This window comes from Mastomys coucha, unplaced genomic scaffold (genome assembly GCF_008632895.1).
Source record: "Mastomys coucha isolate ucsf_1 unplaced genomic scaffold, UCSF_Mcou_1 pScaffold5, whole genome shotgun sequence".
NCBI lineage: Eukaryota > Metazoa > Chordata > Mammalia > Rodentia > Muridae > Mastomys > Mastomys coucha.
This window is the reverse complement of record NW_022196911.1, coordinates 16,834,775-16,853,190: the sequence shown is the minus strand read 5'-3', so window position 1 is coordinate 16,853,190 and position 18,416 is coordinate 16,834,775. Positions and strand designations below refer to the sequence as shown.

Sequence of the window (18,416 nt, the reverse complement as noted above, 5' to 3'; positions counted from 1 at the left end):
AAGAAGTTGGAAGGGGAAACCATCATCAGATCTATTGTATAAAGAAAAAGTTTTCATAATTTTTTTAATATTTAATAAAGCTAAAATAAAAATGTAAAAAATAGAAAACTTTTTCAGTGTTTTTAATTATGTAACTATTATTAAAATATTACTTAGTATCAACACTCTAGATTTCTATAATTTACATATAATGCCCATGGTTGGAAATTTTAGCTTATTTATTTAACAAGCCTCCCTTGTGGATACTGGGCATCCTTTGAAACAACACATGATTTTGTTTTTCAATTTCTCTTTCTGTTAGACTACTGGATTGTGTTCAGTTCCACACTATGATAAAGATCACAACAATTACTTTCTTTATATTTTCCTTATGTGTGTGTGTTAAGAGTTCCATGCACTTAATGAAACAGTTATCTATGCTTTAGGCAGTGGCCAAATAACTTCATCAATTAGTAATTCATAAATGGTTATCACCTCACACTTTTCCCAAGAGATTTTGTTCAAATTTTAAATTTTAGTCAATCTTGTATATAAAATAAAACAGCACTGATTTCAAATTTTTATTTCTCTCACTGGTCATGACATTAAAGTTATATTTTAATAGTTTTGTGTATTCATTGTTAGAGGAAATGGATGGGCTCTTTTATTTAATATCAGTAATATGTTTCAGTTTCTTTCATCGGACTTGAAACTAACCCAAAGAACTGATAAATTTAGAGCTTTAAATACGTAACACTAAATTGAAATTTATTTGGACATTAGTAAAAATTTATTAATGTCTATTCATTTTCCTTTTTTTCTGAATAAAATACATATCCAAAATTTGGAAGTACAGATAAATGCATTTAATAAAGTGAGCATGACTCACAGTTCTATGAAATGTAGAAAGCTACTCTTGATCCACTTTCAGATTAATATTCTTTCTTTTTTAACCCTGTTTTCTCCTTTACTATTTTCTTTCTTTTGTCTCTAGTCCTAGGTAGGGTTAGCATTGCTGTGATAAAACGCCATGACCAAAGCAACATGGGAGGAAAAGGTTTGTTTGCTTTACACTTTCATACCACTGTTTATCATCAAGGCAAGTCAGGACAGGAACGCAGGCAGGCCGGGAACCTGGAGGCAGGAACCTGGAGGCAGGAACCTGGAGGCAGGAACCTGGAGGCAGGAACCTGGAGGCAGGAACCTGGAGGCAGGAACCTGGAGGCAGGAACCTGGAGGCAGGAACCTGGAGGCAGGATCCACAGAAGAATGCTGATCATTGACTTGCTCATCATGGCTTGAAAATAAATAGGCTGAAAAGCCTATTTTCTAATAAAACTCAGGACTACCAGAGCAGGGATGGCATTTCATACAATGCCCTTTTCCATCAATCCCTAATGAAGTAAATGCCCTACTGGATTGTCTACAACCAGATCTTATGGAGACATTTTCTTAATTAAGACTCCCTCCTCTCAAATGACTTTGGCTTCTGTCAAGTTGACATAAAGTTAACCATTACAACTCTTTCCCCCTCAACTTTCCCTCCTCTGTTGTCTTACCATTTTATTTAATTTTTCCTTCATCTCCAGATATTTTGTTCATTTAGTTTTTGTTTCTCATACATGTTTTGAGTATTGAAGCATGTGTAGTCTCTATGTGAGTGATTTTACCATCAGTAGTCAAATATGAATATTCTTCCCTACTATGTGACTTATAGATCCACGACCCACAGAGCATCATAGATTCTGGAAGGTGTAAGATAAATACTTTTTTCATATATTTTAAAATAATAGCATGTATGGATGGATATTTTTCATTTTTAAAAAATCAAATATTAGGTCTTGCTCTGTTGCCTATGCTAATCTTGAATTCCTTGGTCCAAATGATTCTTCTGTTTCAGACTCTTAAGTAGCTATAAATACAGATTTGCTCTGTACACCCAGCATGGTATAAGGTTATATTGCTTCTAAATTACATTTAGTATTTCAAGGCTTGACTGACAATATCTCCTTATAAATAGGCAGAAATGGAAGTCTGGATTTTTGTTCCAATTCCCAGCTAAGCTGATGATACAGTGATAGATGTGTTTGCATAAATGCCTTATGGAGCTGTGTAAGACGTCGGCTGTACATAGCAAGTAAGAAGATTGAAAAGATAGGTAGATAGGGTTAATTAATCTTTCCAGGGAATTTTTGAAATTCTTTTACCTGCCTAGACCACTCTAGCTGTGAATCATAGTTATGTTTATACACATCACCTAAAATTTAAGCCTAGACCACTCTAGCTGTGAATCATAGTTATGTTTATACACATCACCTAAAATTTATCAAATACTTGGACATAGTTTTTTGCTAATATTTTTGGGCACAACTTAATTTCTAGTATACATTTTAAAAATATTTTTCATATTATTTGAGTTTAGTGTTTACCTCTTTTAATATTTGGTTCATATTCATTCCTTAGAGTTTATGTCTTTTGTTACAGATTTTCAGATATATTTTTATACACTATTACTATATCAATTTTGTTTTATAATTCTGTATTTATAAAATTTATTTTAGTATTTCTAGTTCATTGTCTTCAGTAATATTAAACTGCTCTTACTATAAAATTCCTCTTTTTCTTGATTATGATTATTTTTTAATAAGGTTCCCTTTGTTCTAGGCACATTTTGTTTGATTTTAGTCATTTGTTAGTTTCTTTCATGGACAGCCTGATCACTTTTATCAATTTTGAGAATGCTCAGCTCTGAAACTCTGATTCTTTGCTGCTCCTCACTAGGATTGCATTTCTACTTGATACTTGTTCATTGATTTTTTTTTATTGCTAGCTTTCCTATTTTCCTTCTCTCTTTGCCTTTATTTAAATACAAGCTTTCAAATGTCCCTTGATCAGTTTTGAGTTCACCAATTCTTTCTCCTATTGAATTTATTGAATTAATGCATTCATAATTAAAATATAATCAAAGCAAAATTTAGACAATTTTAATACAATATTAATATTTAAAAGTCATACACTTTTCTGTTTTCCCATCTTTTCATCTATTTGTGTTTCTGTCATTTGTGCAAACATATACTTAATGATGTATATGTATATATGTATATACACATAAATGTGTATGTGTACTCAGTCTAATAGGTGAAGCATGCATATATACCTGTAGTCCAGCTGTTCTCTTGAACACAGGCCTCCTATTTATCACATTGGAGTTCTTCAAAAGTTTTTCTGCATAGAATGTACCTGAATATCAGCTGTTGTGGGTGATATTATCTCCCTCCATGGGAAGTATTTCTCCTTGTCTGTTGACTAGATATGAGTGATTACTATTCATTCAAAGGATTCTTCAGATAACTTAGAATTATGTCATAGTCCTGAAAAGGTCAGTACACCCCTGGCTTGCATAAAATAAGCCCCGTTGCTTCTTAAGAAACTGGTAAGACTCCCTTGCATTTCTAAAGCACCATGGGAAAGAGCCCTTAGCCTTCTGCTCCATTTACAGTAATATCTGCAAATCTAGAGTGAATATTGACTCAGAGTTGGAAACAAGCCTTCCTATTTCATTGATTTTTGCCTCTTAATTACCCTGAAAGTGTGAAGAGTTGCATGATGTTTTCTAAGCCCCTAAGCTTCCTGCCTAATTTCCCACTTCTAGCTTTAGACACTTAAGTGGTTTCTCTGTTCTACAGTAAGGTTTCTTCTCTAGGCCACGTTCAGTCTTTGGTTTACAACCAGATTTACAAAGGTCCTGAAGAAAGGGTGTGAAGGAGCTCGTCACGTAGGAAAGGTATTTTCCTGGCTACTTCTGCAGCCTTTAGTTTTCTTTTTCTAATTACAGAAATCATATTGATCCCTCTGACCTTGTATCTCCTGTCATTTTGTTTCACTTAAAGCATTATTTCTCATGTATTTCCCATCAATAATTTCCCATAAGCCTTTCTGTCGGGCAGAAATACTTTGATTCATTGACATTCCCTTTCTAGGTTTGCTCAAAAAGTCGTTTTCCTCCATGAATTTCACATTGTAAACTATGGTTTTAACTGTAGGAAATATTAAGTACAGCTTCATTTTGCTACTCTGCATAAAATAATTTGGTGGGATAATATATGTAATAGCCTATGTTTTTGCCAATTGAATTGTGGGACCACTTTTGCATATTTTAAAAACACCTTTCCATAAATCAGGCTATCAAAGCCTTACCTTTGGTTCTGAGGTAGTCTTTTAGTTGTGTAATGTTGCTTTTCTAATAGTGTTGAAGTTTGTTTACTATCTGGTCATTTTTTTTTTTGCTTTGATTTTTTTTTCTAGGATCCACATAAATACATATATGAACAATTATATTTCTCTAAAGGTTTTGGGATACATTTATTAAATTCCTTTAAGTTCAATGGCATTGCTAAAATAAAGTTGTAAGAAAAGAATTTTGTTTCCATGATACTAACTCTTCCTATCCAACATTATCTACTCTTCCCATGACTTCTTTGCACCATTCAGAAAATCAGTGGTTTTGATGAGATGGTTCCTAGGGACTTTTAGTTTTTACTATTACAACCATTATTCTTTATTGCTGCTAATAAAATGTTATTTTCTGTTTTATTACATTTCAAATTATGATAGTTTTATGTAGCTGAATACACTTAAAAAGTTTATTTTCATTTTTATTTTACCAAGCATATTGAGGTTTCTTATTAATACTAATGAGTTTTAATTCATAATGCTGATTTTTATATTTAGGTGAGCTGAGCTTTATCTTAATTTTTGTAGCATTTTATTTATTTTAATATATTTTTATATTACCAACAAAAGGAGTAACAATGTAAAAAATTCTTGTAAATTTTTGCCTGAGTTTGATAATTTTTATATCTACATTCTATTGAATATAATTTTTTTTATTATATTCTGTATTACAGATTCAAACCTATTTTTTGCTTCCTAAAAGTTTTGGTCTTATATGAATTCTGAATTTTGAAAATTACTCTTATGTCAGTATTATCTTTCAGTTCATTGATGTAGTATATATCATTTTAAAATTTTCCAATGTTGACATACAGCTTCCAAGAGTGATAATAGTAACATTGATTTTAGAAATTTTACAGATATGTTTAAAATTGAAAGGTGTCAGTGACTACTTATGTATTTCTTTATTTAATTTATTTTGGTAATTGTACAAACTTTTAAAAATCAATTTGTCATTATCTTTTAGCACATTCAGAAATAAATTTTATTAGATTAGATATAGCAGTCTTGTGAAGGACTCAACACCAATAGCAGAAACAATATTTGTATGCATAATTCATCTAACAGATTTGTATTTGCAACAATCCTTTAGTCTGACTAGCCATAGTAGGTTTATTTTCCCATAATATTAGGTTAAAAATGTGTGATGCACATTACAGTCTTAGTCATAAGGCTTGCCCTTGAACTGCCAGGAGCCATTTACAGAATTTGGATTTGATCATGATCACCTCTTCAAATGCTTCTTGGTTGAATATAGTCAAGATTTTAAATATACACTGGAGTTTAAATTTAGAAATTAAACATAATGAAAATAAAGAAGTATAATATAATAAAAATATATTTAATTTTTACTGAACTTGTTGAAATGGACGCTCTGGACACAGGTCTCCTTTTGCCTAAGCCATCTGGGCTTAATGTCTGAATCCAGTTACATCACTGACAGGAAGAAGCAGGAAATAAATTTGAGCAACATCTGTTTTCCACCTTAGACCCATTCATCTATTGGATCCTGTCTTTTGCAGCTGTTTTCTCTTTCGTTTTATAAACTTTAAAATATCTTGGTTCTCGCTGATTCCATGAATTCCAGCAATATTGGATAGCAACAAGAGCTCTCTGAACTCCTTGGACAGTTTTTTTTGTTCATGATTACTAATCTAATACATCATTATAACATATGAACAAATACTGTTACATTCTTTGTAAAGCTATCACGTGCCCAGACAGAATGATAATACAGTATATTATAGACCATGAACCACAGTGTACAAACAGAACGTAAAATACATACTTTTGTTTAGGTAAAAACAAGAAACTTAATAATATTAACATTTTTGTCTATGTTTTTATTTTTGTACTTTAATGTTAATTTAAAAATACATGTATCTATGTATTTAGAGTGGGGTAGGGCATATAAACATGTCATGTACACATGTGGATGTCAGAGGAAAACTTGCTGGAATATTTTCTTTCCTCCCACCATGCTAGTTCTGGGGATCAAAATCCAGATTTTGAGCTTAAAACAAATACCTTTTCTACTGAGTCATCTCTGCAGCCTTATTTCTGGGCTATTTTCTTACTGATTTTGGTTTTTTGTTTGTTTGTTTCTTAAATCCACCATCACAAGCTTATGATGGTGAATTTATGAATAGGTTGAACGTGCAATTTTGGTAGTGAAAAATGTTCTCGACAGCAGCCAATGCATCTCCTTGGTTTCCTGTCTTTGCTCACTATTTTTGTATCCAAGTTTTCAAGATACATTTTAGGATGGTGTGTCTACTTGATTCACTTCTCCCTTATGGAGCTTTTCTTAGTGCTTGATGGTGACTTCTTATATACTTGCCTTAGATTTTTATTTTATATTTCTCATATTTGACACATAGCTCATAAAGGCTTAAAATCCTTAAAATGCCTGGGATAGTATCATCCAACAATGAGTTTTCTATTCTAGTGATCAGTTCAGGAGAATCACAGCCCTTTATGCCCCAATTGGTTAGTCTCTGCAAACCCTACTTGACACATTGTCTTATTTCTACCAAAGTCCTATGGCATGTCATTTTACAAGGACAGGAGTCATTGTTTTGTTGTGATATTCAGAGTCATACTTGCAGATATTCTGTATTCATCATGTACCAAACAACCCATTTTTCTCTGCAGAAGGTATGTCGGTATGTCAGGATAATACACAAAGACTGATGAATCAAGGATTTTTTTTTCCTATGGACATTTGTCATGACAGTATTTCTTTAAAATATATTTTAATTGATGAGCATAGTGGTATATACTTATTGTTTTGTGAATTTTCCTGAAGAGATGCAAAGGCACATTTATTCACCTCATAACGGGGACTAAAACAGACCAAAATGATGCCACCTAGGTCTAGTTTAATGCATCAGTTGTTACTTGGCTTTCTTACAAGAGCTTGCGTGACTTAAAGGCAGGTGCACCTCAAACCCAGACAACTTACAAAAACTGCCTTCCTGTAGCAATCTGCAGGCAACTTGGCTGGCTTGAGAGTTTCCTCTCTGCAAGAGTATTTACTGCTTTAGAATCTTGGGGTAGGAACTGACAAATTTTATAACTCTGTGAGATTTATTGCACTTGTAATTGTTTAACTCTGGAGCTCCGTGAAGTTTCTTTTATTTCCTGAAACTTAGGATTGTTCCTTTTCCTCACTGGAGAAGAAATAGCTACACAACACTTATGTAAAACACCTAATTTTGAAAAATGCATGCATTGTAGAACACAAATTAGAATACACCCTTCACAGACCCTCACATTCTTCTTTTTTTCTTTTTAGAATTTTAAATTGCTGCCATCTTGTATAATACATTTAAATTAATTTATTAAGAAATACATTCATGTACTAATTATTTACTTAAAGAGACATATACCAGGCACTAAGTTAAACATTGACATTCTTTGCCTATGAAAATCATAGCTTGTAATTTTGGCACAATATTCTAGACACAAATAAATATATTAGGAAGAATTTTCCATGTCCTTCTATTTTTTAGCAATCCCAAGTTTTTCAAAATCTCGATTAAAGTTAATTAAAGAACTTAATTGAAGTCCTTCCAGAATGACCAATTTTGAGAATTTTTAAGTAGAGACATCACTACAGGTAACACATTTGCATTTTACTTCTCATGATTCAAGGACAACTAGAAATGAATCCTAAAGTGCAAGTGTGTAGCAGGGTGCCTGCTAATTGGTGTCAAAGAAAGCGGGATGTGCTTTGATATCAATTACACTAACCTCCAATTAGCTCTTTACTAGGGGCAGGTCTTGTGTTTAATGTAATGATTCATTAGCTGAAGAACTTGTGATGAGTTTTCACTTCCCATTAGTGAGACTTCAAAAACAAAATCCAGGCTGGAGGATCCAATCTCAGACTAAAGCGCAGAATCCAGGGTGCCTAAGTCCCCTACCTTCTGTTCTTTGAAGGCTTCTCTCACTGAATTTCAAAGTCCTGTTTGCTATTCCAAATGGAATACTGTAGATCTGAGTGCATATTTGGAGTGGGGTAGAATGAATACAAAGGGGAAGATTCCATTCTTGATTGGAGTTGAGGTTTGACAACAAAGAAAAGGAAAAATGTGGACATCTGGGCTCTTAGAGAAAGATTTACAGCTAAGGAGTCATCACATACAGGAGAGTTTAAAATCTAGAGTATTACTTCATGAGAAATGCTAGCTAATCCTTTTTAAATTCTTTCCTTGGGGTTCTGGGAGAGCCAGAATTCTTAAGAACATTATATGTGCCCACGTATATATATATACAAATATATATACATATATATATATATATGTACACCATATATACATACACCAGCCTTGAATATTACCCTATAACTCTAAAACATTCAGACTTCTGTCCATACACTAGACTGCCTTAGGAAAGCTGACAAGAGACTAAAGGAGTCAATCCTGCCAGCTCATATGCAGAGGAATTGTCCTGCTCCCCAGAGGATGGACCACCTGCTTTTGACTACTAAGAAGTTACTAATGACAGTGAAAAGAAAATGTCCTCTTAGTCCAAAATTGTGTTTTTTCCAATGATTTTAGTCTTTTTCTGAGTTGTGAGTAGCCTTTGAAATGGGAAGGTGGTTGAGAGCTGAGTTATACATTAGGGAAATTAACAAATTACCAGCATGCAATTGCATAATTCATGAAAATTATAACATTATAAATAAATACAGCAGGGAAATCTTGAAATGATACTGGAAAAAAAGGCATATTTTGACTGGGGAAAATAACATTTAGAATACAGTTAAGTATTAGAATAGGCAATTCTTTTCCTCTGGATGTCTCTAAAATAAATATTCTCGCCTATAAGAAATAGTTTATGATTGGACGTAAAAGCTGAAAATATGATTGATAGACTATTTAATATTTATCTTGCTGAGTGATCAGATTTAGCTTCAGGCAGCTCACATTGGTGACAACAGCCAGTGAAAATAATAACCTGATATCAAAATTATATATAGTACCACATAACTTATATATGGCACTATATATATTAAAATGTATATATTGGAGGCATTAGTAGTAGTAGGAGAGAGTAGATATTCATCAGGGAAAAATGATGTAATTTAGTGAGAAATGGTACCACAGATATCTGGAATGACTCTCAACTTTCTGCTGACTTAGGTATATTGCTTATAGTTCTATAAAAGGAATGAGGGGTGGGGAACTAGTTTGTTTAAGGTGAATAAGAAAATTCTTATTCAGATATATGAAAACTGCGGAGCCTAGTGAAACATGCTAGAGACAATTCCCCAGAGATAATTGCTTAACAAGAATTATTGCTCCACATGCACACAACTTCTTAGGACAACTCTTGTTGGCTACTATGACTTTAGCAACTCATCGTGTTGGAGGTTGGAGGCTGTCTCCATGAAATGAACTATTACTTTAACTTTCTTCTTTGAGGACCTCATACATAAATACTGCATCTCCATCACTCCTGACACCACTCCCAATTCCTCCTATTTTCTCCTATATCTGCCTAAATTCATGATCCCTTTTTTCATTAGTTACTTTGTAACACACACACACACACACACACACACACATATGCACACCACATATTTAGAAACAACTTACTAACTCCATTTACCATTGGCCTCTCATATGTACGTGGGACAAAGGCTGACCATTGTGAATAGACACCCTATGTGAATCTTGTCTTTGAAGGAAACATTTTCCCTCGTCGACAGCTATTATTTATTGGTAATCACTTTCTCTCTCTCTCTCTCTCTCTCTCTCTCTCTCTCTCTCTGTGTGTGTGTGTGTGTGTGTGTGTGTGTGTGCATGCTGTACACCATGTACAAATTTATGTGCGTGTATTTGCAGTTGTGGATCCATGTGCAGGTGCACATAAATGAATGTGCGTGGAAGCCAGAGTTGATATTCTGTGTCTTTCTCACCAGTTCCACCCCTGTTTTTTAAGCCCTGAATCTCACCTACTCGGTTAGACTGGCTGGACAACAATCTTCAGGGATATGCTTGACTAAGTTCCCCTGATGTTATAGACATGTGCATAATTTTTAAATGGATGCTAGGAGTACCCAATTTTACACATTAAACAATTGTTTTCCAACTGGGCCATGTCTTCAGCCATGGATTTTTATCTCTATTCCATTGATTTGGTTAGCATTTTTTTTTCCATATGAAAGATTAAAGATTTCCTACTTCCCCTATAGAAGGAGTCTATAATTAATTATTATTTAATAAATTTAAAAACACATGAAGAATTCATTCAGGAATTTAGTTGTGGAACAGAATGGTCAGATTCCAGGTAAGTGTACCAGGAATTCATTCATTTTTATGAGGGAGCATATACTGATAAGCCTATTCCAGCAAAAGTTAAGAATTGAGTTCTATGTGCTAAATACTGAAGTCTGGGAATGATCTCCAGGGAACAAAGAATTATTTCACAGACACAAAGCTGTTTTAATCAGCATATTGCACATGCCAAACAATTGGTATGGCTACATTTCAAGAATGGCATAAAGTAAATGTCATCCCTTTCACCTATTCATGGAATTGAACTTACCAGCAGCAGAATGCTCAGCTACTTAGAGCCATCCTTCATCGCGAGTGTTTCTTGTGAAGTTCTCATAATTCTTTAAATGTCACCTTCCAACAGCTGACTAAAAATCCATTATTTTATTTTAATTAGGTAGGTGAGACTTGTACCTCTCCAGAGGAGAGTTTTATTGGCAGGTCAGTTGCAGAGATGATTTTTCAGCTAAATTGGTCTCAGTTTTTATCCTTAAGGAACACAGAAATGCTTAATTAACAAACAGGTTTAAAATAAAGCCATATTAGTGACATTTATTAGTAAACATTAATTCTCAGAAGTTTCCATTTTTCTCCTCTTTTAGAAGCTCTTCCTTATAGGGTAAATGTAAAAGAAACATTCATGTGGGTTTCTTTGATATGGCTTTAAATAATTCTGACTTTATGATGTTTGATAAAGCATTTTTGAAATTTGAGAACACTTTATGATTTTTCTTGATTACAGGTCTAGATTTCTCTTAGATAACTGAGGTAAAACAGGTTTTTTTCCCTTTAATTTACTTATTTATTCATCTCACATCCAGATCGCTGCCCCACCACCTCCACACCCCCAACCCTTGCACCTTTGGTCTGCCCACTTCTCCTCTGACAAATCTCTTCAGGGTTCATCCTCTCTCACTGAGGTCAGACCAGGCAGCCTAGTTGGAGAAAGGATTCCAGAGACAGGCAAGAGCTTTAGGGACAGCCACTGCTCAAGTTGTTAGGGGATCCTCACGAAGACCAAGCTACACATCTGCTATATATGTGCCAGGGCATTGGTCCAGTGCGTGTATTCTCTTAGGTTGGCAGTTCAGTCCCTGGGAACTCCGAGGGTCCAGGTTAGTTGACTCTTGTAGAGTTCCTATCCCCTTTAGGGCCTTTGATCCTTCCCCCAGGTCTTCTATAAGATTTCCTTAGGGACAGTTTCAGTCAGCTGCTGGGTGGAGTCTCTCAGAGGACAGTTATGGAAGGTTCCTGTCTACAAGCAAAACACGGCATCAATAATAGTATCAGGGTTAGTGACTGTGCATGGAATGGATCCCAAGTTAGGCCCATCACTGGATGGCCTTTCCTTTAATCTCTGTTCCATTTTTGCCCCTGCACTTCCTTTAGGTAGGAACAATTCTGGATCAAAAGATTGCAAGATGGCTGTGAGCCATGTCTATTTGCTGGAGGTGGTCTCTTTAGGTTCCATCTCTCACTGTTGAACATTTTGCTAAGGTCACCCCCATTGAGTGTTGGAAGTCTATCATCACATCCCAAGCCTTTCTAGATGTTCCCCCACATCCCATCTGGTGTTGCTGCACATTTCCATTCATTCTACTGGCCCTCTGGTCCTCTCTTCTGTCTCCCCATACCTGATCCTGCCACCTATTTCCCCTCTCCATCCCCTCTGCCACCTAGGACACTTACTCATTCTATATTCCCTAATTATTTTGCTTCCTCTTTTAAGTGGGATTGAAATATCCACACTTGGGTCTTCCTTCTTGTTAAGATTCATAATGGTCTGTGAGATGTATCATGGTATTCTGTACTTTTTGGCTAATATCTACTTATCAGTGAGTATATGCCAGGCATGTCCTTTTGGGTATGGGTTACCTCACTCAGGATGATATATTCTAGTTCCACCCATTTGTCTGCAAAACTCATGATGTCCTCATTCTTAATAGTTGAATAGTACTCCATTGTGTAAATGAACCACATTTTCTGTATCTGTTTTTTGGTTAAGGGACATCTGGGTTGTTTCCAGCTTCTGGCTGCTATGAACATAGTGGAGCATAGTGTCCTTGTGGTATGGTAGAGCATCTTTTGGGTATATGCCCAGGAGTGGTATAGCTGGTTCTTCAGGTAGAACTATTTCCAATAAGTTTTATTAGATATTTCCTTTATTTATATTTCAAATGTTATCCTCTTTCCTGGTTTCCCCTCCAACACCCCCATCCCATCCTCCCTCCCCCTGCTCATCAACTCACCTACTTCTGCTTCTCTGTACTGGCAGTCCTCTACACTGGAACATCGAGCCTTCTCAGGACCAAGGGCCTCTCCTCCCATTGATGCCCAACAAAGACATCCTCTGTTGCATATGCAGATGGAGCAATGGGTCCCTCAATGTATACTCTTTGGTTTGTGGTTTAGTCCCTCTGAGCTCTGGGGCTACTGGTTGGTTCATATTGTTGTTCCCTATATGGGACTACAAGCTCCTTCAGCTCCTTGGGTCCTCTTTCTAGCTCCTTCACTAGGGACCTCGTGTTCAGTCCAATGGTTGGCTGAGAGCATCCACCTCTGTATTTGTCAGACACTGTTAGAGCTTCTCAGGAAACAGCTTAATCAGGTTCCTGTCAGCCAGCACTTGTTGGCAACTGCAGTAGTGTCTGGGTTTGATGACTTTCCCAGGTGGGACAGTCTCTGGATAGTCTTTTCTTTAGTCTCTAAAGAACCCAGATATCCCTCAACAGAGGAGTGGATACAGAAAATGTGGTACATCTACACAATGGAATACTACTCAGCTATTGAAAACAATGAATACATGAAATCCTTAGGCAAATGGATGGAACTAGAAAATATCATTCTGAGTGAGGTAACCCAATCACAAGAAGAACACACATGGTATACAGTCACTGATAAGTGGATATTAGCCCAGAAACTTGGAATAACCAAGGTACAATTCACAGACCAAATGAAACTCAAGAAAAAGGAAGACCAAAGTATTGGATACTTCAGTACTTCTTTTAAGTGGGAACAAAATATTTCCAATTCCCTGAGGAACTGACAGATTGATTTCCAGAATGGTTGCACCAGTTTGCAACCCCACCAGCAATGGAGGAGTATTCCTCTTTCTCCACATCCTCACCAGCATGTGCTGTCACTTGAGTTTTTGATCTTAGCCATTTTGATTGATATGAGGTGGGATCTCAGGGTCTTTTTGATTTGCATTTCTCTGATGACTAGGGGTGTTGAATATTTCTTTAAGTGATTCTCAGCCATTCAAGATTTCTCTGTTGGGAATTCTGTTTAACTCTGTATCCCAGTTTTTAATTGGGTTATTTGGATTTTTGGAGTCTAACTTCTTAAGTGCTCTGTATGTTTTGGATATTATCCTTGAATCACATGTAGTGTTAGTGAAGATCTTTTTCCAATCTATAGGTTGCCATTTTGTTCTATTGACAGTGTCTTTTCCTTACAAAACTTTTCAGTTTTATGAGGTACCATTTGTCAGTTGTTGATCTTAGAGCCTGAGCCGCTGGTGTTCTGTTCAGGAAAATTTCCCCTGTGCTTACGGGTTCAAGGCTATTTCCCAATTTCTCTTCTATTAGATTCAGAGTATCTTATTTTAAGTTGAGGTCTTTGATTCACTTGGTCTTGAGCTTTGTACAAGATGATAAATATGGGTCAATTTGCATGCTTCTATATGCAGACTGCCCATTAGACCAGCACCATTAGTTGAAGATGCTTTCTTTTTTCCACTGTATGGTTTTGGCTTCTTTGTCAAAGATCAAGTGTTAGATAAGCTCAACAAAATTGTCCGTGGAATAGCAGTGATTCTTTTACATCAAATGGGGCATAAGCTCTTGTTTCAGATCAGTTAGTTCACTTGACCTACCTTCATGATCCTTAAGGTTTGAGCACAATATATAACTAAAATCCTGATTCTCTAATGAGTTTTGTTTTCTATGTTGTAAATTAAATATAGCCATTTTATCCATAATAATTTTCCATAATTATATGTTAGATGTAAGCATCTTTGGGCTCCTCTATCTTTTCTCTAAAATCTCATTAGCAGATGCTAGACTGGAATCTTGGCCCTTGATATATATCAACCCATTTTCTCTCTTTTCTTTCCTTTCCTTTTCCTTTTTTCTTTATAAATGTATTTAATTTTTTGAGATTATTTATCACTTCTCCTTTCCCATTTCATCCTTTAAACCCTGACATTTAAATTTTTTGTTCTTCAAATTTATGGTCTCATTTTTCACTAATTGTTGTTACATGCATGTGTGTGTGTGTATGTGTATGTGTGTGTGTGTGTGTGTGTGTGTGTATGTGTGTGTGTGTGTGTACTCCCAAATATAATCTGTTTGGTATGTACAATGATATTTGTATGTATGTTTTCAGGGCTGACTGTGTGGCTATTGACAATCAGTGTGCTCCTCATTGGGAAAGACCACCCATACTGCTCCCAGCCTCTTTCAGCTCTTTATAGATTTTTGTGGAGGGGTAAGGTCTGATGAGCTTTTCTCCACCCACTTTGGCATGCCCATTGGTGTCATTCTTGTTCACCTCACATTTTCAGTCTTTCCAAATTTCATCTACCCAGGCATAAACAGCAACAAGTTCTAGAGTTAGACTTATTTTAGGTCTTTAACTCTTGAGTTCCCCTTTAAGCCAATAAGTTTCCCTTTGTGGCTAGATCTTAAACCTAGAGTAAAACATTAGTGTTGTGGAAATGTTTATGATATTAATTGCTAAAATTTGGAGTTAGTTATAATGTTTAGTAATAGAGGAAGAAAAATAAATTATAGTATGTCTTTCCCATGGATTAGTTTGCCTCTATTATTTCTTTTTGTGAAGAATTTATAATCATATGGAAAATGTCAGAATTAAATCAAAAGACACACCAAAGAGAGTTTGTATATAGAACATTACCATAGCGTGTAAGAACCATATGTATGGAATAACATGTCAGTGGGTATAAATCAATCAAAATGATGTATTACTGTTTATGTGTGTTTTTTGAAGTGATCTGTCATGGTTTTCTTTCCTATTTATATTGGGCTTCACCTTCACAGAATTTTTCTATAATAAGAAAATAAAGTTATACATCCCTTTCTGCAAACATAGTTTGAATTTATAAAAACTGCTTTAACAATTTTTTATCTTTAAAAAAATACATGAATCTGCTAAAATTGAATCATCTAGTACCAGTTTGTGTCTGGCTTGATAACGGTAAACCTCAGAAGTTTGTGGGGTTGTTGGTCTGGGAAAATTTCTTTTTTCTACCTCAAAAAGGAAATCAGAAATTTCCGTGCACACTTGTAAGCTTGTAGAAGTTTTGATACGACAGTACACAGAGTTTCAAAGGTTTCTTGTAGTTAGACTTATTCAGGAGTATTATTAGACTAATATATAGAAATATCTAAAAAGTATGAGATGGTCTGTTTAATTGAATCAGTAGTAGAAAGAAAGCCAGATTGCTGCATGGTAACCTGCATTTTCAGAACATAGCAAGATCAAAATTGGTTAGGGAAGTTTTCTGAAGACTGATGAGGTTCACACATACCAGAGAACACCAGCATTCAGTGAACTTAAATTCTATTTAACAGAGATTCCTACAAAGGCAAATAATTCTTAGAGTAGAGAATTAGTACTAAGGGCTTCTTAGTACAGCAATATTAGCAACCTATGAATCAGGGAAGACCTAATTAAAAGAACATCAAGGGAAGGGAGCCCAGAGAATCCATAGAGTTTTCAAGAGACAAAACAGCAGACTTTATAATAGTGCCTGGCTCCAAAGAGTGTTTGCTACTAGTTTGCAACAGTGCCAGATAAATCAGAAGTTTTTAGTCTTCCCAGTTGGACCTCATTTTCATTTTCCAAATCTTTTGGGTCAGAATGTGGAGTTGCCAACAAGAACATAGGGGAATGAGTTAGGATAGAAAGAAAGTGGTGATGAACTTCCTTGGGGAAAATAGAAACTCTGCAGTTAGATTTATATTGGAAATATTGACTATTATGTGAGACTATGTATTTAAATATAGAAGAAGGGAATTATCATAACCCTGATAGGAGACACTGAGCATTGTCCTTCAAAGTGAAGGCATAATAGCCTTTCTACCTAAAGGCTATTTATGTTGACCATACCCTGATAATAGATAATAGACAGGCACCTTAAATCTGCAAATAACTCCCAATCAATGAATGACTGATGGGAAGTGAGAAGAAAATACTCCAGTTATTAGTTACTCACACTCAACATAGGTGCTTCATTTCCACTGAGAGTTTCCCGCTAGGATTGAGTTCCCTGTATCCTCTGTAATCAGCCATTCCGTCTGGTCTCCTCTGTTGGCTTCCTTCTATTTCCTTCTGCATATGCCTGTTGGGAGCGGTGGAGCTGAAGAGGCATTCGCCATGGCAAGATGGTGCCTACTTCCGCTGTCAACTCCTAGTAAACAACTGTTTGCGCATGTGCGTATAGAGAACTGTTAGCGCATGTGCGCATGTGCGTAGAGTGAAAAGACGCCATGTCACGGCCCATTCCGGGGCATCACATGGGGTGATGAGCAAATAGCCAATCATGGGCGGACACGCCGCGCTGTGGGCGGACATACCGCACTGTGGTGTATATAAGCAGTGCTGATTATTGGCTCAGCCTCTTTTTTCCCTCTGGATGAGGGCAATAAACGGTCGCTGCAGAAGGATCCTAGTGTCCGCGTGTCTTCTTCCTGGAGAGACGACTGCGCGGGCTACATATGCCTATCTTTTCATATGTAGTTATAGAATCCTATCCAAAAATCAAACTTTATAAAATCCTTGTTTTAATGTCTACAGACTAGCAAATCCAACTTATGACAGGTGAGACCAGAGTAGTTTTAGAAGAGAGACCCCTAAGATAAGACTTTGTCCAGATGGTAATTTTGGGGTTATATTCACATTGAAAGTATTAATATTTCTTTTATAATATACTGATACTGCATTAATGTAGAGACAATGGTGAATGAAATGGTCGTTAGATTCTAATTGCTGTTTAAAACATCTAGAGATGACAAGATGCTCTGTCATCTTAACAGTCAAGTTAAAACTATACTCTCCATGTAGCATTTAAACAAATAGTTATTTCATTTACTAGAGAGCAGGTTGTTTCCTCCTTGCTTTGAGGTTAGTGTGTGCATGCCATCAAATTCTTTACAACTTGAAAAAGGCACATTAATTCCTGCTCTCAATTGCCTCATTAGTTAAAATTGCCATGAAATAATGAGAAATCTTTAAGCTACTTTTACTTTTTAAATTGGTGTTTGATTTAATGAAAACTAAGAACATGGAAACTGAGAACCTCTTAGAAAATTGACCTATGCCTTGTAGATATGCAACAAATTTAGATGAATAAATTTTACTTTAGAACAGATGTATGTTATTTTTTTTTTCTGATGTTGGCTGAAGCTGGTAGAGGATGCTACACTGGGTAAATTTATGCATATTTTGATTCAACAATAGTAATCCATGGGATAATGAGCTTTAATTTACATATGTACAATAAAACCCATGTACTTAGGGCATATGAACATGGAAGAAAAAGGTAAAGAGGACTATAAAAACCAGAGGAGCACAAGTGCCCTGCATCTTTAATTATGACGGGGAAGCTCTATAATTAAATAGCTACAATATGGCTTCCTAAACTAGATGTGAACACTAGTAACACCAGTTGGAATGCCACAAAATATATGGAGAAACTCTAATGGGACCCCACCCACAGATGATTTAATAATGACTGAGAGAGAATTAGTCTTTCCTACGGATGAGCCCCCTAATTAGTTATCTACTATCAGCAATAAAATAATACGCCACCCCAAAGTAATAATTTATAAGAAAAGAAATAAAGTTGTGTTTATTTCTAATTTCAAGTCTGAAATTATGTATACTTAAAAG

The 18,416-nt window shown here is 35.5% G+C and overlaps 1 long non-coding RNA gene across 1 annotated transcript; it reads right to left on the bottom strand.

Annotated features, from left to right (window-relative positions):
• Window positions 1-1,183: 1,183 nt before the first annotated feature.
• Window positions 1,184-16,909, bottom strand: LOC116078907. The gene is made up of 3 exons (XR_004113657.1): window positions 16,741-16,909; window positions 10,771-10,988; window positions 1,184-1,225 (listed from the first exon to the last, which is right to left on the bottom strand). It is a non-coding gene; the product is annotated as an uncharacterized LOC116078907 (long non-coding RNA).
• Between the last annotated feature and the right edge of the window lie 1,507 nt (window positions 16,910-18,416).